Below are 23286 nucleotides of genomic sequence, written 5' to 3'. Positions count from 1 at the left end.
CTTTGCCACTATCCCTCTTTTTCTGTCTTCTCTGGTTTTAACTGACATTTCATGATTCCACTGTATCTCCTCTCTTAGAATGTCAATTATACTTAAAAAACATTTTTTTAGTGGTTCCCTTAGGGTTTGCAATATATGTTGTTAGCTAATCTCAGTCCACCTTCAAATAATACTTCGAATAAATAAAATAACACAAATATCACTTCATACATTGTGTAGGTATCTTATAACAGAGTATGTATTCCCAATTCCTCCCTCCCATTCTTTATGACATTGTTGACATTTATTTCATTTATTTTTGTGCTTTAATCACCCAATACATTTTTGTTGATCAATTTAGAGTAAGAAAATAAAAGATTTTATTTTTCATTTATTCCTCCTATGATACACTTCTTTTCTTTATGCAGATGCAGTTTCTTACCTATATAATTTTTCTTCTCCTTGAAGAACTTCTTTTAACATTACTTAAAAGGCCATGAAGCTCCTTAGTTTTAGTTTGTCTGAAAATGTCTTTATTTCTTCTTCACCACTGAAGGATAATTTCACTGAATACAGAAATCTAGATTTGGATAATTTTCCTTACTGTAAACTCTTTGAATATTTTACCCCACTCTCTTCTTTCTTGCACAGTTTCTGATGAGCAGTCCATGTAATTCTTGTCTTTATTTCTCTCTAGGTAAGGTGTTTTGTTCACCTTTGGCCTCCTTTCAAGATGTCTCTGTCTTTGCTTTCCTGCAGTTTGAATAATATATGTCTAAGCGTAGAATTTGATATTTATCCTCCTTGGTATTCTCTGAGCTCCTTGGATTTGTATTTGGTGTGTGTTGTTACTTTTGGAAAATTGTCATCCATTATTACTTCAAATATTTCTTCTGCTCTGTTTTTTTTTCTTCACCTTCTATTTCAATTGGCCAGCTAATATTCTACTAAAAATGAAATGGAAGATAAAATTAAGTAAAATGAAACAGAAATCAGTAGTGCAATGGTTTGATTATGATTTGATCCATTAAAGAAAACAGTCAATCTGCATAATGATTCATAAGGTTTATAGTTAGTATGTAATTTTAATTTTTTTGAATTAACTAAAGGGTTTGTTTTTGTTTCTGTATCACAGTTTTTCAGCAAGAGCAAATTGAGTTTGAACATAGATTGTTCAAAAAAAAATTGAGCTAATTAGTTTTGTTTCATTACTTTCCCTACCTTAATTTCCTTGTCATATCTGTGTATAAAGAAATTATAGATCTGTAATGCTTAGCACAGTTACTGATATGATGCATATATTCAGTGAACGTTTGTTCTCTGTTTCCTGCTTGTAATCTGGATGCTGGTCCAAGGGTATGGTTGCTGTCTAATTTCTTGAACATATCAAGGAATGGAACACGAACTACAATGCATTATTATGTCAAAGTCAGCAAAGCGTATTATTTTACAAAATTGACAGTAAAAAAACCCTCTCTTTAAAAATTTTTAGAATAGATTGCATTTAAGATTAGAAGCTGACATCAGCAATGCAATGCTAGCTTCGGATTGGTTTATACAGTACTACTTAAGAACAAAGAAAAAACATACCATACCATAAAAACTTGCCCATGAATGTTTATTGCAGTTTTATGCATAATTGCCAAAACCTAGAAGCAACCCAAATGTCCTTCAATAGGTGAATGGATAAACAATGGATAAACTCCGGGTGCATCCATGCAATGGAATATCATTCAGGGATAAAAAGAAATAAGCTATTCAGTCATGATCAGACATGGAGGAACCTTGAATGCATACTGCTTAGTGAAGGAAGCCAGTCTGAAAAGTGTGCATACTGTATGATTCCAACTATATGACTTGGAAAGAATAAAACTATTGAGAAAGTAAAAAAAGTCAGTAGTTGCCAGGGGTTGGGTGGAGATGGGGAATGAATAGGTGGAGCACAGTGGATTGTCAGGGTATTGAAATGATTGTATATCATACTCTTATGGTGGATACATGACATGATGCATTTGGCAAAACCCATAAAACTGTATAATATGAAGGGTGAACTCTACACTATGGAGTTTAGCTAATAATAATGTATCAATATTGGCTCATCAGTTGTAATAAATCCACCACATCAATGTAAGATGTTAATAATAGGGAAACTAGGGAGGATGAGAACAGAGAGTGTATATGAGAACTCTGTCCTTTCTGTTCAATTTTTCTGTAACCTAAAGCTACTCTAAAAAATAAAGCCTACTAATTAATAAAAACAAGCAAACAAATAAAATAACTATAAGCCAAGCATATTGTCACAATAATATGCAATTTAGTTTTTGAAAATATACATAAACTTCCTAATTTTTTCTTGCATGTTATTTCTTTTGTAGAGGGCATTTTTAATAACTTTGAACTTACCTTGGCTCTTTCCTAATAGGTAAAGGTATCAATTAAATATGGTTTTATTATCCAGAAGATATGGTATTATAACAGAATTATTAATCTTTCAGAATGTATTAACATTTATATACGGTATTGTTCAATGGATTTTTTGTTTCTAAACAAAACATAATTGACAGGATAAAAATAAAATTACCTGATAATGAATGTCACAATGAGCAGTATTGATCTATTTCATAGCTAAACATTTCATCCTGTCAATCACAGAAATAGTCCAAAGAAATTAAAACAAAAATTCTCAGGGCAAGTTGAATTATTTACTACGGTTTCAATTTGCGTAAAAGATTAGGTGTGATAAAAGTTCTCCAGACACTTCTCTACATATAAAGTTTGGCAGAGAAATTGTGGGTTTAACAAAAAAAATCAGATTTATAGAGAACCGGAAGAACAGCAGTCTGTTGTAAGCATTAATCGTACAATAACAATGAGGTCTTTAGAAATTACAAATAATTTTATCATTATATTTCAAATGTGGGATATGAGTTATTTGAACAATAAGTTATTGATACATTGTTGCATTCAGAGATACTGACTCTAATAGTGTTATGGACTGAATCGTGTCCCCCTAAAATATACGCTGAAGTGTTAACCCCTAGTACCACAGGATGTAACCTTATTTGGAAATAGGATCATTACAGATGTAATTAAAATGAGGTTATACCGGAACATAGCCATCTACTAGTCCAGTTTGACTTACGTTCTCATAAGAAGAGGACATAGAAACACAGGGAGAATGCTGTGTGCCAACAGGGGCAGAGACAGGAATGATGCAACTGCAAGCCAAGGAGTGCCAAGGATTGGTGGCTGCCACCAGAAGCTGGGAAGAGGCAAGAAAGTATTCTCCCCTACGAGTTTCAGAGGGAGCATGGTGCTGCCAACACCTTGATTTTGGACTAATAGCCTCTAGAACTGTGAGAGTATAAGTCTCTGTTGTTTAAGCAACTAAATTGTGGAACTTTGTACGGTTGCCCCAGGAAACTAATACAAATGGTAGCCCATGCATAGTAGCTCCACTCTCATTTTTCAGCATAACGCTTATTACTCACAAACTGATATTATACTTTCTATTTTTAAATTCTTTCTCACCTAGTAGAATGTAAACTCCCTGAGAACAGGAACTTAGTTTGTTCTTTATCTTATTTACCACACTTAGAATACTGCCTGAGAATTGAATGTTGATAAGTCACGATAGGTTCAGTTATTGTACAATAGTAAGAAACACCCCAAATATCAGTGGTTTATGAAAGGTTTGTTTGAGTGTAAGTTGTATGTCCTATACAGGACAAGGAGGGGCTCCTCCTCCCATTGGAGTCAGTCATGGATCCAGGCTGCTGGAGAATCCATTTGACACATATCTCCATGGTCATAGAAGCAGGAGAAAGAGAACATAGAAAAATATGACCTGACTCTCAAAGTTTTCATATTTTGTTTTAGTCAGGGTCTCTACAGGAAAGAGATGGTAAACAATTAAGAATAACTGGAGAAATGCTTTAATACAAAGGAAGGAGCATAAGGAAATTATAAGCAATAAATCTAGAACTGGGGCTAGATGAGGGGAAAAGAGGTTAGCAAAACCTGAAGAGAGAGAGCTGAAAAGTGGGCCACCTTGAGACCAACATTGACCTTCTGTAGAGAGACACACCCAGCTAAGGAGGGGTCATGGGGAAAGAATCTGCAGAATAAATACCATGACCCCTCTTCCTCTTTTCCTTGTACCTCCTGCCAGGCTTCCTCACAGGCTGAATCTAATCTGAAGCCAGAGGCCAAGGGAGCCTTTTGATGTAGGTCTTATATAAGTCAGTATCCCAAGACCAAGCAGGGTCAGGAAGGATGGAGAGTAAATTGGAGGTGCAGTAGAAAATATTTGGCCCATTAAGTTATATCCATTTTTTACCAAAATAAGTGATATCTCAAGAACAATCTTACATGACAATCTTTGTCTACATCTCAAATTGTTTATTTAGAATGCATTCCTAGAATTAGATTACTATTTTAACTAGTAGATGCTCTGTAAATCCTAGTTGGCTGTTCAAATAACAAGTGAATCTACTTATTTTTGGAATTTATAATTCCACATAATGCATAGACTTGTCTTTGATGTTTTTCTCATGAAAAGTAAAAGGTGCCATTGTGCAAGGATGACTAAGTTACAAAGTGTCAACATTCGGTTCATTGTGTAGAAGACGATTATTGAGGGTGATTTGAAGAAATAAAGGATCCTAAAGTAAGCTTTGACACAGATGACCAGCAGTATATTGAATAGGAAACAATTTTATCTATCTAATCTATTTTAACCTCTTTATTTAGCATCTATTTCAAAAATATTTTTAACAATCTAAATTTAGATTGGTTCACAACATGCTTTCAGCATAGAAGCTTTTATACTATTTCCAGTTATATCTATGAAACTGGATGTTTACATTTTCTCTATTTTTTTTTTTTATTTTGAGGAAGATTAGCCCTGAACTAATATATGCTGCCAATCCTCCTCGCTTTTGCTGAGGAAGACTGGCCCTGGCTAACATCCATGCCCATCTTCCTCTACTTTATATGTGGGATGCCTGTCACAGCATGGCTTGACAAGTGGTGCATAGGGTCTGCACCCGGGATCTGAACCAGTGAACCCCAGGCCACCGAAGCAGAAAGTGCAAACTTAACCACTGCACCACCAGGCCAGCCCACATTTTCTCTATTATTAGGTTAGGTAAGAGAGAAGTATTGGTTATGTTGATCTAATTATTTGGTTTCTATTAAGAGGAACAAATCAATGAACAAAATAATATGCTTAATGTTGTGGAAAATTAAAATAACAAAGGACGTGATCTCTGCCCTCAAGGGGATCATATGCTTTTTGGTCACCAGATTGTAATTTAAAGATAACTGTCATATGCAGCAGGATGAAATAAGTTCTATACTAGTTGTCAGTGTTAAGGGATGATTTTAAGGATTTGGGAGGAAAGAAGAGAATTATTTAATTCTGCATTGGGAAATAAAAAGAGTGTTCATAGAGAAAATGGCATTTGATTTGAAAATTAAGGAACAAGTAGGATTTTACAGCTGAGAAAAGAAGAAAGGACTCCACAGTCTAAGGTATTAATATAAACGGAAGTACAAAGACGGAAATAGTACTTTTAGGGAAAAGAAAATAATAGCACCTTTTGAAGTGCAAATGTTTTAAATTTTAATGAAGTTCAATAATAAGGAAGACAGGGCAGAAGTGAAGGCCTAGTGATCCTTCCATTTTCATTTTAATTGATGTATTTTTTTATTTGAATAGAGACTTCAATACAGGAGATGGCAAAATAGAAGACTACCAAGGCAGGCTGGAAAGGTAGAAAAAAGAATCCTCACGACCATCTTTATAACTGCTAACCCAAGCGGACTGAACAAATAAATATATGGAAAAATCTATGAAATAAAATGTTTGCCACAAATGTTTGCAAAGGCCTAACCTAGAGTCTACTCTTGGCATTTTGTCAGAGAAAGGGTAAAAATTCAAGGAATCAGATGTGAGTGATGAAAGGAAGGCATCCCTTTCCTACCACAAGAACAGACATGCCAAGGCAGGAGAGTCGATAAACAGGAGTATCTTGTGGAGATTGTACACTCAGACTATGACTGCTCATTACTCTCACTTCCTCCTTAGTATACTTAAACACTAAATGACATTGCAAAAAAACCATTTAGTAGATCAAGTTATTAGGCAAGAACCCCTAAAGTTAAGTAAACCAGTCAGCTGGGATAAGGAAGGAGACTTTTATATTGCTCATATTAAAATGGGAAGACCAAATTCAGGGCTCACTCATTGCATAAGTTATGAGGCACCATATCCTTCATAGTCTACAGGAATGCTACCTCATGGAGGTATCAGCCATGCTTAGACAAAATAGTCTTAAGTCAAAGATGAACTGAGAGAAAAGCCACAATATAGAATCTATTCAAAAATGGAAGAGGAATATAGTATGTAAAACATATTATTAAAAAAAGCAAGAAGAGACCACTTGGAAGATGATTTACTTTAAAAAAACAGAAAAAAAATTATTACACTGTTTGATCTCTAAGAGTATTTTTAGAGTTCATGGTCTATATGAATTAAGAAATCAAAATAAGCATCACAGTAAAACATAATAAGAGAAAAGGTAAGTTACTAGAATTGTAACAAGGAAAAAGCAAAGCCACTCCAAGAGTATCGTGATTTCTGACAAAGATGAATATGTGCTGCCCATATTCCCCTTCCAGGAAGGATCTGTGCTCAATCCTGCTTCTTTCTCCCTTCTCCTCGGTGTACTTTGTCTGATTCATACACTGTCTCAACAATTACAAGCTGAAACAAGTAACTTAACTTCTCTGTGCTTTGTTTCCCTGATCTATACATTTAGGATAATAATAGTACTTACCTTACAGAGTTGTGGTAATGATTAAATAAGTTAGCTGAAAATTATTTAGAGCTCTAGTTTTTTATTTTCTCCTTTTTCATGTCAGTTTACATCCTTCTCTCAATTTACCTTTATTTTCCAGATGAGATCCTATGGAACATCATTTCCATAAGTTTTATCATGATAATTGTGCATCTGTGCTCCAAATATGAATGAAATCAAATATATACTTTGTCTATGACTTTGATTATCTGAACTCTTCTGGAAAAATAACATCAGCATCATAGTGCTATTCTATGCTATGCTCTATGTCTATATTCTGTTGATTCTCACTTCACTACTTCAATAGACTCTTAAATACTCATCCACCTGTGCCTCTCTAGCAAATTCAATCTTAATACTGCAGCTTGAATGATACATTTAAAAGAATCTGCTTATTACCCTGATTAAAATTGTTTCTCATTGTTTTTAGATTAAAATTTAATCTTATTTACAGTACTGCAAATGTTCTATTATTCCCAGCTCTCTGTTTCTGAAATCCCACTCAATCTCTGTTACTAGCTATACTAGCCTCATAGTAGAATTTTCTAATGTATAATGATCCTTCCCATGTCAGGGCTTTCAACTCAATTCTTTCACTGTGTGGAACTCTCTTTCCTTTTTACTACCTCTGCTTAGTAAATTCTTATTAATAGTCTTCATATCTCATCTGAAAAATATAAGATTCTTCTCATGTACACTTTAAAAGTCCACATACTTTGTCTTCAGAGTTTGTAATAATATATATATTTGCATTATTATTTGAATAGTATCAATTTCCTTTGTTATAATATAAACTACAATAGAGCAGATATTATCCAGTAAAAAATTCTTTAAATTATAATTGAAAAAGCTTGAGAAAAATCACAGTAAATTTCCATTAGAATTAAAGGGTTTTAGTAAGAAGATGGTCATTACAGAGGAGGGACAACTAAGATTCAGTGTAAAGATAACTAGTATTTCTGAAAGAAATAAAAAATTTAGTACAGGAAAAAACATTCAAAAATTTAATGAAATGTTCCTGAAATAATAGAATGCCTAAAAATTAGTCAATATATGAGAAAAATTACAGAGCATAATGATTAAGACATCCTAATGAATATACTGACCTATGTGGATTAAAAAAAGAATTCTATAAGGAGTTACCTTGTCTGTGGAATTTTCCACTAAAGAATAAAAAAAGATTATCAATATATTTATGACGAAAAACAATATTCCTCACATTGTATGAATGAAATATAAAATATATATTCTCAAATACTCAGGAGTTATGAAAAGATACATGCATATAACTCTTTCTGAAAAAAGAAAATCGTTTTGAACAAGTAATCTAGCCAACTGACTGTTTAATTCAACTTAAGAAATTGCAATAGGATATTTGTGTCATGAAGAACCTGGTGTTACTCATTAAATGCTTTTAACTTCCTACAACAATGCATAATCCTCTTTATAACATGAGTTTTGGGTTTCTTTCATTATATGTGATCAAGCTATAGAGTGTATGCAGAATTTTCCCTAAGGATGTGTTTTATATTAAGTTGAACCATATGAAACTGCCATTTTTGTAGGTCAAAAATGGTTGAATATAAGCAATTTCATGAGATTCAATCTCATCATTAGAAAGAGATATTAGTTTCAATGATGTTAAATTAATTTTAGGCCTCCTTGCCTTTCTTTGATCATTAGGCCAGATTTTTAAGGTATATCTTTGTAAGTCTATTCGTATGCTACCATCTTTCTCTGAAATCCATGAAATTTTCTTAATTAGATTTCCTAGTAAGCTCCTTTTTTCAGACCAAAAAAAAAATCTTGCCAGAACAGAATAATTAGGTTAACCTTTCTTTGCTCAAAAGTTCACTTGTAAAAGTCATTGTGATTTATAATAACATCAGTGTACCCTCTCAATGTTTAATAATTAAATCTATTTTTGTTCTATCTTCACTTTGAGCTAAAATTTAATCATTTTCACTATTCCAAGAACAGCCTTATTGTATAGAATAAATTACTTCCGTAGTTAATAATTCAATCACTTTTTCAAGTGATGAACATTCTCAGTATAAACACTATAATTTACTGTTTTGTTTACAAATCTGTATGAGGAGAGAAAAGCCACAGCTTGTTTAATCCCAACATCGTGCTGTTAATAAGAGATCATTTTCTCCTGAGGGATTCTGGGAATATGGCAACCTCAGTATATCTTCTTTACCTTCCCATTTCAACTACAATTTACTTGCCTCTACTTAGGATTCTGCTAAAACTGGAAAACAACCGGGAGTGGCAATAACTTTGTTAAATTTTCAAAGGGCTCCCTCCTCAGTAGTCTTGGGGAAAAAAATCAGTAGAAAGCAAGGGCAGAGCAGGGGGCAAGATATCCAAGGAAGAGCTTGGCTGTCAAGGGTCTGAGGACTTAAGTCTAAAGAGAACTTCAACAGGAATGAGTGTGTTTGTGTCCTTGGCATTGAAAAACATCAAGAGAGAGACATTAGTTTTTTGCCTTTCACCAAATGGGCGATTCCAGTCTTATTGATATTTAAAACACAGGTCTCAAATTCAAGGAGCTATAAAAAAATCTAGCATTGAACTTCTCATTTCCAAAAATAGAAGGTAGAAAACAAGAAGTTAAGAGAGAAAATAGAAACAAGAAAACTACAGAGAAAAAGACTTTACTCCAACAATACCATATCTGTCATGGGAGGAAAAAAATGAAGATATATGAGGCTCTTTAAAAACTGTGAAATATTATTACTCAAGTACTTGAAGAAAGATTTCACCCAAAATAATGAAGAAACTGAAACAGAGACCTCAATAGGGGGAAAGATGAACAGCAGAGGAAATGATGGTAAGAAGGGAAGCTTGATGTATAGGTATTTTGTGGATAAAGATAGCCTGTTTAGGAACATGTAATATCAACATTAAAGAAAGTTTCCTGAATTAGAAGAGTCAGAGATTAAGAGAATTTCTATTAGACACCAATGATCAGGAAAGAAAAAAAGGTAGGAAATGAAGGTTGAGAGGGAGGAAGTTAAGTAAATGTACTCTAAAGCTATCGTAGAAAAAGGAGAGGAAAACTAGTGAATGGAAGGAGAGTAAAATCATTATAGAGATCATGACCTTCTTTTAAGAGAGAAAGTAAGGTGCCATGGTTGAGGAAAACTACACCTCAATGTTGAAAAACAGTTATATTTTTAAAAAATAAATATTAATCATTCATCTGATTAGGAGAATAAGTAAAAGGATGGAAATTATTTAAAGAACTAAGAAATTGGAGTAGGAACAAACCAACAACAAACAAAATAAAAACCCTGCTCTCAGGAAGTTCACATTCTAGGGGGATGAGGTGAAAATAAATTCATACTTAATATTTTAGGAGGTGATATTTCTATGAAGAAAAATGAAGTAGAGCCTGATTGAGAATGACTGAATAGTCAAAGAAAGTATCTCTCAAGGCATGAAAATGCCTTAATTTGGATGCCTGCTTGGCTTTGTAGGGGAGGAGGACATTTCCTCTACCCACTCTGGGTCCTTCTGTCTGGACAATGAATTAAATCGGCATGTGACAGAATAACAGGAGAAAATCAAACAAAACTTTGTAACATGTATACATGGGAGAGACCCAGAAAAACTGAGTAACTCACCAAACTGGCGGAAGTTCTCATCTTAAATACCCTCCTCAGCTAAAGACAAAGGAGGATGTAGGGGTGGGGGGGAAGTCCATCATGGGAGATTACCAGAAAAGCACAGTAAACAAGAGTAAGGTTATTATGCAGATTGAAGTCCTTACCTTCTGCATTGATAAGAGTTTCTAGAGATAAGATTATCCCCTCTTCTTCCTGGTACATAGAGGGAGACACCTTTACAGATGGAGATTTCCTTTACAAATGTAAACATCTCTTTACAAAGGGTTAAATTCTACTTTTCAGAGTTTCTCTAATGTCTGCAGTTTTTAAAAGTAACCAGCCCAAAATAATCTTCATGCCAAAGAGAGCTGTCTTGGGGCAGGCAATTCCAGTCCCCTACAGCTTACTGGGGAAATACAAAGGAGTTGAGGTAGCTAAAAAAATGGTGATCAGGGGATTAAGAAGTAGGAGGTGAAGAATTAGGCAGGGCCAGCATCACTGAGGGCCTTAAGTGACTTGGTGAAGAATGGATTTCACTCTGATGATGATGAGATGAGAGCCGCTGGAAGTTTATGGGAAGAGTAATGTTATGCTTTACCTTGTGTTTTAACATGACTACTCACCTGTGCTGAAAATAAGATTTAGAAGCAAAAGGGAAAAACCAGGGTGAACTCCTTTATAGATTTTTTAATTTGGCAAGTGTTCCATGCATATAGAAAAAAGGTGGTTCCAAATTCCATGTGTGCCTAACAATGGTCTCTGCCAGAGAATATTTGCTCCCCAATATCAATTGCTCAAATTCTTTAGAAATACAACCTACAATTTTGGTAGGATACATTCCATTTAGCCTAAAGATTGCATTTCCTCCTGTACTTTGCAACTAGATATGGAAAAGTGACCACACTCAGGCCAGGGGGAGATAAACATAAGTGTTATGCTTCTTGCTCATGAAATTCATATGTGATGTCAGAGCTGAAACTACCACCTTGGACCATGAAACGACCCTAGAAATTAAACACATGTGTAGCAGAGCACAGATAAAAGAAGCTTGAGTAAGTACCACTACAGAAAACTGGACTTCATTGCTCTGGCCTTTTATTTGAGAAAGAAATAAACTTCTCTATATTCTTTTAATCACAGTTATTTTCGTTCCTCTCACCATAGCTGAATATAATCCTTACTGATATAATTTCACAAACAAATTACAGCATCTGCCTGAAACCTTAGCCAGAGAAAATTTCTCCCAGTACACATGAGTTAAGTACATGGAAGTATTGTTACACATATTTTGGTGAAACATTTTGTGAGCACTCATAACTCAAAAGTGTATTCATAACTCCAAATGGACATTTTGGAAAGGAGAATTTCTATTTGTTAATAATTTTTGAGCAGTGAACTTGATTACTAAGGTTCCAATTAAGACCTCACAAAAGGATTTATAATCTCCTACCTACCAATCCATTCTAGCTACTAGCTAACTAGATTTTCTTCTCAGGGACATTAGTACAAAGGGAAATGTACATTTCTGTCTATAATTAGCATATAATTGATATCCAGTAAATGTTTTAAGCATCAGATCACTGATTCCAGTTTATTTTTAAACACTCATATAGACTGAGCCACTGATTTCCATGGAAACATAACAAAAATGGAATTAGAAAATACTAGTTTATTTCATTTCATTTGGACTAATTGTCTAATATTTATGACTTAGATAGGGGGATTAGTGAGCCAGTGCCTAATTTCATGGCTGTCACAAAACTTATGGTTTTCAAAAACAGGCGAAATGTTGCCAAAAATTATAAATAACCAAATTTCCTCAAGGACAATCTTGTGACATTTGAGATGAGTTTTATGTTTTCTAATCATAAATAAAATGTATATTTATTAACCAAAATTTGGAAAATACAAGTTATTGTAAAATAACCCTCAAAAATCATTTGGACAGAGATATATACACACAATTATTTGTAACTTCTTAGCTAAGTAACTTTTTCATTTTGCCATTTTATGAATTTTCTTTCACTCATTTGAAATCATTTACTCATAGAATGATCTGAACATTGCTATTCTTTATTTTTGGAAGGATGTAAGATACCTAGTTTTTATAGTTATTTATAAATTTACATTTTAAAATTGAACAATGGATAATGAAAAGTACTATTTTGATCCTAGTGAAAATGTCCAGGATGCCATGCAAAACATTGGAATAATTTGTTTAAATAGCTGTCATTGCTTAGTTCAAACAAATTTAAACTAAAGCAAAATACTTCTCTGGCATAATAAAAGAAACTTTGGAAAAGCAAGTTGTTCTTAACGTGCCAAAGAAAACAGCCCCTTGACCTATAAAACTTTAACATATAAGAGCACAGTACGACTTATCCTTGTAAAGTTACTGCACTTCAAAGAAAAAGAAAAAGAAAAAGAAAACCTACAAGGATCTAGGCAGAAAAATAGGTCTCCCACAAAGAAAACAAATAACTGGAATTATTTTGCAGTTCTCAACATCAGCTCAACAACACCAGAAGCCAATAGATCAACTTTGACAAGCGTGGGGAAAAAGACACATGCTGATGACTCTTTACTCGATTAAGTTTATTTTCGTGTGTGAAGGAAATAGAAAATATTTTTAAACTATTTAATGCTTCAATAATGTAATCATATACACTTACAGAAGAATGTCTTGGAAGACATAATTTTGCCAAATGAAAGATGAATTAATTGACTCACAAATGGGGAAGCCATTTCAAGAAAACTCTAATTAATTACCTAAAAACACAGAGTTGATCTAAAAGACTGCTATTCATCGTTGTACAGAATTGTCAACATTATGTCTTCACATAGTGTAAACTTAATAATTATGAAAATATACTGAGTCCCAAAACATTTAAATGAATAGTGAGGTATCAGGAATTAGGTAAAATATGTCACCTCCCTCAACTTTGGTCTCAAGATTCAAAATCTCAGTTAAACCATCTGGTTGGCTCACTCATGCCACTCTGCTCTCCATCCTTCTTTCTTTTTTTCCAGCTTTATTGAAATATAATTGACATATTACACTGTGTAAATTTAAGGTATAAAACGTGATGACTTGATACACATATATATTGTAAAATGATTACCACAATAAGGGTAGTTAACACATCCATCATCTCACATACTCACATAATCACCAGTTTTCTGTGTGCAGTGAGAACATTTAAGATTTACGCTCTTAGTAACTTTCAAGTATATCATGGAGTATTGTTAACTGTAAGGTATAGCTTCTAATCTGGTATATACAGCCCCAGCCACTCCTCTCCACAGTCCAGTAACACTCAATAGTTAGATTAGATTTTGGAAACCTAAGTTAGAAAAGGTAACACCTTAGATTAAAATCATCCTTGGATTTCTAATTTCACAGAGAGTAAAATTCAAACTCATTACTAGAAATTATGAATCTCTGTCATCACCTTGATCTCTCTTGCCACCTCCCGTCACCATCTCCCTGGCCAATCTCAACTCACATTGCTGTTTTGCTCAGCGAGCTCCAGTTGCATTTTGTGGACTGCCTTTCCCATCTCAAGGCTCTTCACTTAAAAATCTGTTGGCTTAGAAATCTCTTCTGTAGACTCTTTGTCTGACTGATTTCTCCTCATCCTTCAGTTCTCAGCTAGAATTTCACCTGCTCAGAGAGGCTGTACCCGATCACATAATCTAAAATACGTTCTCTGTGTTTCAATCTACAGAAGCATCCTGGCTACTTTAATTATAGCACTGATGTTTGTAATATTTTAGTTTTTACATAAAATTACATTTCTTATATTTTATTACTATTTAGGCTTTTACTTTAAATTGTAAGTGCTTATATACACATGGAAGTCACACATTTGGTTTTAAGATATATCAGGTATATCACTCCTTTCAATAAGGAGAATGATTTAGAGAGAAATAATACTTGACAGAGAGATATGTAAATAAGAAATGTTGTTCAAGGTGATGAATGCTATATTAAAGGTAAATAAATATTGCAATGGAAATATTGAAAGGCTTTCATTTGAGTGGTTTAGCAATCTGGACACTTAGTGTTTTCTCAGTAGTATCATTTCTACATTCATCTTTACTGTCTCACCTCATCGAAACCTTTTACTCTGAAATCACATTTGGGATTATAAACCATTGGATAATATTATTAAATCTTGCTTTCATCTTTAATGCAAAAATCTTACTCATCAACATACCTATAATTGTATTCTGAATTCAAAATTAAAGGCATAAATATTGTAAAATATATTTAAATTATGAAAAAGCAAAAGTCATATTGATCTTTGAATAACTAAAATGAATATTAATAAATATTCCTTCCAAATGAAAGAATCTCAAAAATGATCTTGATGACATCAAGTTATTTTTGCTGTCTAACATTCTTGAAAGTGAATAGATTCAGAACTAATTTTTAGTAATAAAAAGATATTAATGCATTAAATTATGATAATGTTAATAGTATCTATCATTGGTGAGACCATAGTTGTTTTAAATGTTTTATTACGCTTTGTATATTCTCTAAATTTTTTAGAGTGGGCATTTTTTATTTGTAACCAATTTTAGTCATATAGTCATTCACTCAAAAGGTATTTATTGAGTATCTGTATGCGTTTGAGTCTTTTCTAGACTCTTGGATATATCAGTGAATAAAACAGAAAAGATCCTTGATCTCATGGAGTTTATATTTTAGAAAGGAGAGAGAGAGACAATTAGCAATATACATAATAAGTAACAAAATTATAGACTATATTAAAAAGTTAAAAGTGCTATGCAAAAGAAGGAAAAATCAGAGTAACGTAAGAGTGATCAGAAATGTCCAATTTAATAGAATTGTCAAGAGAGGCCCCATTGAGAAGTAACATTTTAGCAAAATCTCATAAGACATAGAAAGAGGACCACATGTACACCCAGAGGAAGAGAGGAAAACGTGTACATCTCAGGCAGGAGAACAACGATTATAGTGGCCTTAAGGTGTCTGCCATATCTGGGGAGGAACAAGAAGGCCAGAGTGAGCCGTAAGGGGAAAGTGGCAGAAAAAGAGGTGAGAGAGTCCAAGGTACTCCAAATGGCTTTTTGTATCTTCTCCCTCCAATATATATCTGAGATACACAGTCATGCATCGCCTAATGACATTTTGGTCAACAAGTGACCATATATAAGATGATGATCCCATAAGATTAGCACCATATAGCCTAGGTGTGTAGTAGGCTATACCATCTAGGTTTATATCAGTACTGTAGGGGAGGAAGAAAATTTTCCTCTGCCCTTCTAGGTTCTTCTGGCTGGTCTAGGAATTAGATTGGCATGTGGCAGATTAACAGAAGAACAAACAAAAGTTTAATAACATGTATACATGGGAGAAACCCAGGAAAACTGCATAACTTGCCAAAATGGCCAAAGCCCTCACCTTAAATATTATCCTCAGCTAAAGCAAACACAAAGATGTTGGAGTTGGAGATAATCAGGGACTTCAAAGGGAAGAAAGGCAGGTCACAGGTAGGTGAAAAGGAACAAAAGTTTGGAAAATACGTGTGTGTTTGGCCACACAGAAATGCAAGAACACAGAGGAGAGCCCAGCAAACAGGCTTTTCTGGGTTCCTCCCTGACTACCACCTAGTTCATGTCATGCTAATGTGATAGCTTGTTTCCTGAGACAGATCTTTTTATCAGAACTCTTTTTGGCAGTTAAAGGGGAGGTAACAAGAAAAACTTTCTGTCTTTTGTTTCTCAAAAATAATCAGCCTAAAATAATCCTCACATTGAGAGACACATTTTGGGAGGGCAAATTTTCTTCCCCTTCAGTACACTCTTCGCTGTTCGCACAACGACAAAATCACTTAACGATGCATTTCTCAGAATGTATGCCCATCGTCTAGTGACGCATGGCAGTTTCTATCAATCTGAAACATATGTATCTCTATCTATCTATCTATATGACAAATTAATCCTCTTAAAGAATTTCCTTTTGTCCTCGCTGTGTCCTTATGTTTCTGTACCTTAAGTTGTTCCTCTGACTAGGAAGTGAGCCCTTGCTAAATGAAAAGACTTTCACATCAGAGAGATCTTCATTCAAGCCCTGGCTTCACCACTAAGGAAACACGTCTTATGCAAGTACTTATTCTTTCTAAGCCTCCATATCCTTATACATAAGATTTAGAAAATCATGGTACCTGCCATATGATTTTATTCTGCAGATTAAACTAGATGCTATTTAGCACAAAGAAAGTACATAGTGTTTAGCTCATAGTAAGTACCCACAGTTTAACTATTTTAATATCATTATTATTGTTACTATAATTATGGGTACCCTGTCATCACAACTGCTTCATTGCTTTCCCCACATTATCTCCCATTGTTCTCATATACAGGCCATCTGTTACAGATAAACTTGAATAGATGCCAGTTCTACACTATGTTTATACCTCTTTTGATTTTTTCTAAATTCTAATTATCTTTATGCCTTACCAAGCCCACAGAGTCCATTTATGTGAATTTTCTGTATACTTTATCTCACCTTGAAAATCCTATAGCACTTGATATCTATACCATTAATTTGGCACTGGTCAACTGCCACCATCTATTTCATAGTTTATAGCCTGCTCCCCCAAATGTCTTTAAGCACCTTAAAGATAGGAAAACTACTTCTAAATAGTTATCATAAAAATGTCTTATATATGGTAGGCACTCCATCAATTTTGTTGATTTAGTGGTTTGAGAAAAAGATAATACATCCCTTTTATTGCAAAACAGAGTAGAGTTTGCAGTTATGGCTGGGGTCACTTTGTTAATAAAAGAACTACTGACAGGATGTTTAAATTATGGTTATGTGTCTAACGTATACTGCACAATCAAGTACTACAATTTTGTACATTACTTCTTCATCTAGCCTGGAGAGAGAGGTGGTAGTAAAGCTGTTGGGGGTAATATAAAACTTTTAAAAACCTGCTGGAAAACTGCAGAAAACAAAGTGGGAACCATGGCTGGAATGGCAGGAATATAGGTCTAGTTGCCAGAACTATTGTAAAGAAATAACAGTCTTTCCACCAACCTCATTTAGATCACTAACACCTGCCCCAGCTGCCTAGGCAGCTCCAAGTTGACTCTTGGCATACCCGAACCCCAGCTGCTGTTCTGATTACATTATTTACCTCTGTTTGCTTCATTATAGGTTTGCCAATGCACGTCAAATCCTGAAGCAATCCCTATACAAATCGTCTAAATTAAAAGATTGACTGAAAGTTCATGCATTTCCCCCACGTACATAGGTATAATTCATCTGGAAATGAAGAGTGATAACGTAAATACTGGTGCCAGGACTGGTTTAGCTTGGTCTTAGATTTGGAATGGAAAGGAATAAAATCTTTGACAAAAGCAAGGTAGAAAGTTTTGGAACTATAACATAGTATTAGAATACTCTCAGGAGTTTTTAACTATAAAATAGTTTATTAAAAATATTCAACATAAGAGATTTCATTTTAAAGTTTCTGATAAATAACTAAAATTATAATATATAATGCATATTTGATTATTTTCAAAGCCATACATTTTACACTATTACTTTGCAAAATGATATATAGTTTAGAAATGTAATGTATCAATTAGTCTTATTTTTAAATGGAGGTCAAACCTTTCTAATGCATCATTATTGTGGGACCAATTAAAAAGGAATGTAAACACTGAGTGGCCATATTTTGGAAACTAATGATACAATAAGTCGCTTAGAAAACTGACAAATAAGTGTAGCAGAAAAACACTGATGAAGACTTTCATTTCTTTTCTCCCCAAAGAGAATTAACAAGTCATTGAATGGTTGATCATGGATCAGTTAGGCATGCCTTCTGATATCAAATGCATTCTAAATGCCAATTGTGCCCTGCTGGGGGGGTTATCAAGAAGCACATGGGCTCTGGTGTTTCAGTGCCTGAGATGAAATGCCAGCTTCACCACTTGTCACCTTTATAAACAGGCAAGAGATGGGACCACTTCATGTCTCAGTGAAACACAGATGATGATAGTACTAACTAATTGTGGCTTGTTGTGAGTATGCATGAGTTAATCTGTTTAAACATTATGCTTAACTGCTTAATATCAACAATTATTGTGAAGATTAAATTAACATGCAAATTGTGGCCCCTAGCATATGATTTTATCTTTTTGTATTTAGGTTTTAGGAGTTTCATATACCCTTACTGATTTTTGGGAAGCAAGTTGAAACAAAATGATCTAAACAACAGGCACATAAAGATGGGATCAATTTATAATCTAAAGTCAAAGCAAGAATTGTAAGATTCAGCAGAATTGGAAAGAGACTCAGAGGAATCTCTAGCTTACATAAAAATCCAAAATGTTTGCACTGTTGAGAATGAGTAAAAAAGGTGAGGAATAAGCAATAAAGCCTTAATTAATCTATTTCTTCTTTAGGAAAATAGATGAGATCTTAGCTTAAGGAATCACAATCTCAGTAGATTTTTGTCTATGGCAAGGAAGGAACCCTACCTCGTCATTTTAACTCTTCTGTTTTTACAAGGTGATAACTTTTTTTCACTCCAAGCAAATGGATTTTTTAAACTAGTTTCAGAATTCAGTACAGAAAAATTTAACAATATGCAGCTCATCCTTAAATGATACATTGCACTATGTAGATGAGTTTGTAAAATGCATGGATGGTCTATTCAGCTTTTAAAATATATTGATACGGAAAAAATCATTTACCATATATTAGTTTAATGCATATACATTTTTATAGTATATGAAATTGGCTGAAAACTGGAAAGTGCGGCACGGTAAAAAATATCTGCAGAATCGTATGAAGGAAATCATATGAGAGGAAAATGAAATGAAGTTATATTTTATATTTCTCTTGTGTAGAAAAATTAGAGAGAAGAATGTAAGGAAGATTGGAATCAGTGTGCTAAGTATTCTAAGTAGTACTGGGAACTAAATGTGCTCCATTGTGGGAGCGAAGAAAGTCTAAAATACAACTAAGAAATTTGTAGGAAATAATTTTGTGGAAGGTGGCAATGACAAAATGGGAAATGAAAAACATTTTGGGAATCATAGCTATGCAAGGAACACATACTGTTTTAAATTTTATTTCATTTTAAAATGAATCACACATAAAATCTGAATGACCCATGAAATAGAAAGTTTCCAAACAAAGAAAAGTTAGTTTGCTTTTAACCTGATGCCACTGTCTCTTGTCATATAAAATTGTATGTGTATTTTAAACTCTCAAACACATAGTGTAATCTGAAAAACAGCAAACACCCAATACTAAGGTAGGTGAAGTGGGTAGAAAGATCCCATTTTGAACAAGAAATATCAAATTAAAAATGTTTTTCGCAAATAAAATGTTCAGGATTAGACAAATGCAGATGTAGTGTTCTTAGAAGTAAACTCTTGGATCATTATTTGGAAGAGGATGCATTTGGTGAGAGTAAGGCAACAACAACAACTACAACAGTATGAGAGTCTCATTTCAAAGGTAAATTAGCAATTGGAACTCCCTGGACCCAGAAACAGAAGAACAATGCATACAATGTGAGAAGTAATTCTCCTAGCATAATCACAGTGCTGTGTACAAGCGGGGACTCACTAAGTTAAAAAGACCTTGGAAAACTTGAAGAAGGTTTAAGGACAAGCAATAAACATGATTAATAGCTTGGAAAATAGAATCTCAGAGGAAAGGTTAAGGGAACTAATATTATTTAAGTGGGAAAATAGGCTGGGGAAACAAGTTGGTTTTCAATTACATGAAAGATTATTACATAGAAGGTGCTGATCGGTACTCTGATGCCACAGAGGGCACGACAAGAATAAGTGAGCTTGAAATGTTGTATAAAGCATTTAGGTTGGCTAAAAGAAAGAACTTCCATCAGGACTGAAAGCCATTAAAATGGAAAGTACTAAATTTCTTTCTGTATAGACCTTTCAAAATGCACTTGAAACTCATTTGTCTAGGAAAGTTTACCAGAGGCCCAGTCTAGCAAGCAGAGAGCAGAAACACCTGCAGTTTTTACAATGCTATCTTCCCCAAGTTTCCCTCCACTCTCTAAATTGTGAACGTTTGCATTACGGATTCGTTGTGCACAGCAAGGAAAAGAGTGTCCACTGATCAAAATCTGTGAAATATAGTTGATTGTGTGCATGCTCTTGTTTAATATAGCAACCCTAAGAAGTGTCGAAACTCTAAAACTCCTTGTCATAGCTGTTCAAGTAATTTTAGCTTGTCTACTAATTTCAGTTCATGAGATTACTGGCAACTAATTGCATTTTTGTTTCTCCTTCTTTGCCATACATTTTGTGTTTGTTCTTTTAGAAGTGAATCAAACTAATTGAAGTTTCTTTCATTAGGTAATAAAAATAATATATTTTCTTCCAAAAGATGTTATTTACTTAGAAAAATAGGCTATTCTCTGAACACCTGCCCACTTAATTCTCTTAGAGTAAATTATACAAGAATTCCATACTACTGATTTGTGAGGCTTGTGCTAACAAAGATAAATGAAAGAAGGGATTTCAATAGAATTTTGCAAACAATTCTGTTAAAGCTTGTCAAATATGCACAAGATTTGAGTTCTAACTCCTTTCATTTAGGTGTCAATGTTATGAAAATCACTAAATGAAAGTATGGACTATTGCATAAAATCTATACACAAAGGGATAAAAATGAAAACTCTAGCTGGAAGCTTTTAACTATTTCTTTGGTGATGATGTTTATTTTTCCCCTGTAAAATAGTTCATATTCTTTAAAACTATATTATAAACAAATAAACATTTCTACCAAACAGAAATAGTATAAATTGTATCATGAAAAAGGCTTTTATTTTAAAGATCATCTAATGCTTCACGTTTGGGAATTGCTCGGTAGTAATTAATAATTACTTCTTTGCAATGTCAGTAGGAAAGGAGGTGAATGACAGTTATTATTTCCTCTTCTAAGATGAGAGTGGGAGTCATGAAAAAATGAATTACTAAATTTACATAACGAGTTATTGAAAAGATGGAATTGTAACTTTGAGATCTTGACTCAAGGTTTTTGTGCTTTGATTCGATAAAGACTCAGAAAAGTTGACATAAACAAGCAGGGAAGGGTTTAAAACCTGTACCAGAAAGCAAACCAAAAGGGAGTTAATCTTCTACCATGTCTAAGAGCTAGTTCACCCTAAAAGTTCCCTCTAGGGGAGAATAGGTATTTCCACAATGTAATTTTGTACTCTGCACAGAGCAAGGCCAACCAGCAAAGTCTCTTCCCCCTAATAGCTAAGGTAACATATATAATGGATAGAAAGCTAACCTTGAACGAGTAGGCATGCATGCTGTGCCACTGAGAAAAGGTGGCAGTGCTTATTATAATTTAGTATTTGACATATTTTTACAGTCCATCTGAAAACAAATGACTTTTTCATTATGTTAGCTCCAATCCAATTTCTTGGGACTTGGGCATTTCCTCTCAAACAAATCTAGTAGGAAACCACTCAGAAGTTTAGCATTTCCTACAACCATCATTCCTACACCCAACACAGATCATTAGTTTCTGCTCAGCATCTACACAAATTTAAAATGGATGATATTCAGTGAAAATCATATTGGGTTGCTCAGTCACGATTGTTTGCTACCCATATGCCTCCTGCAGTGTCTCCATTAAGTCCTCCTTCCAAACCCCAAACGCCTTTTATTACTCTGTTTATGTGCTCAATACTCCAGCATGCTTCTAGAATTAGGACTGTTCCAATGATTTGGAAATCCACAAACTAGAGACCAGCCATCACAGTATTATCCATATCTGTATTCCATACCTGTATCTGCTCCTTGTAATACGACCCACTTGAAGTGTCCCTCCATATTTGGAATGACTAATAATTCCACCTAGAACTCCTAGGATAGCATTCTTTCTACCTCAAACTTAGTATTATCCATGTTAGCAGACCTAAAAAGAGGGCTATACCATACTGTTATATTTGCCATTTAGAACAAAGAATAAAAATCTACCATTTTACCATGATGATAGAGTTTTGATATTTATAGCTATTGTTCTTCTTTACAATGAAATCCTACATCCTTTGTTTGGCTTCCTTTTTTAGGATATAGATGTTATTATTTTTGTGAAATAGTTGAGCTGTCACATCAACTGTTCTCTTAATGTCAATGGGAATCAAATCTCCTGAGGTTTTTTAAGACATGGATTTCTTTCCTTTTCATTACCATGAGACCATAGAGAGCCTATGATTACTGAGAAGAGGGGAATGCCACTTTACGGGAAAGGTCCTGAGCTAAGCTTTACTTGGACTACCTTTTGGACACTATATATTGGCCTTCATAGCAGTTTGCCTCAAGGTTATAGCTGCAGCTAATTAATAAATCTTCTCCCAGTCACCTAGGAAATTGATGTCTTCTTGTGTCTGGCTTCTTATTTCTGGTTTGCCAATGGCCATAGATTGCTAACGTCCCAAGAGTGCACTGCAGAATCCAAGAAGAATGTGTACCATATTAATATCATCAGATCATTACTTAAGAAAAAATCAAGATTTCGTGATTTTTACCTCAAAGCATCCTACAACACGGTGCTCAAATTCCTTAAACTCAAAGAAATTCACTTTAATCACCAAGTGGTGGGACTGAGAAGAATCACCTCTCTTAATGTTAGAATTCTAGGTTCCTAAGACTTCTTTTCCATTGTGACATGATATAAAAGACATAGTGAATTGGACTGACTTATTCACTGTGAATTTGCCGGCAGCAAAATCATTTTAACTATTACTGAACAAAATCATTAGAAGTGTATCTTAAATCTTGAATTATAAGTA

General features: G+C 34.0%; 1 long non-coding RNA gene across 1 annotated transcript; it reads right to left on the bottom strand.

Annotated features, from left to right (window-relative positions):
* Positions 1-335: 335 nt before the first annotated feature.
* LOC138917882 (uncharacterized) lies at positions 336-23111 on the bottom strand. Its single transcript, XR_011426487.1, has 2 exons — positions 23023-23111; positions 336-926 (listed from the first exon to the last, which is right to left on the bottom strand). It is a non-coding gene; the product is annotated as an uncharacterized lncRNA (long non-coding RNA).
* Positions 23112-23286: the final 175 nt, after the last annotated feature.

Source organism: Equus caballus, chromosome 1 (genome assembly GCF_041296265.1).
Source record: "Equus caballus isolate H_3958 breed thoroughbred chromosome 1, TB-T2T, whole genome shotgun sequence".
In the NCBI taxonomy this organism is placed as follows: domain Eukaryota; kingdom Metazoa; phylum Chordata; class Mammalia; order Perissodactyla; family Equidae; genus Equus; species Equus caballus.
This window is presented reverse-complemented; position numbering and strand designations above follow the sequence as displayed.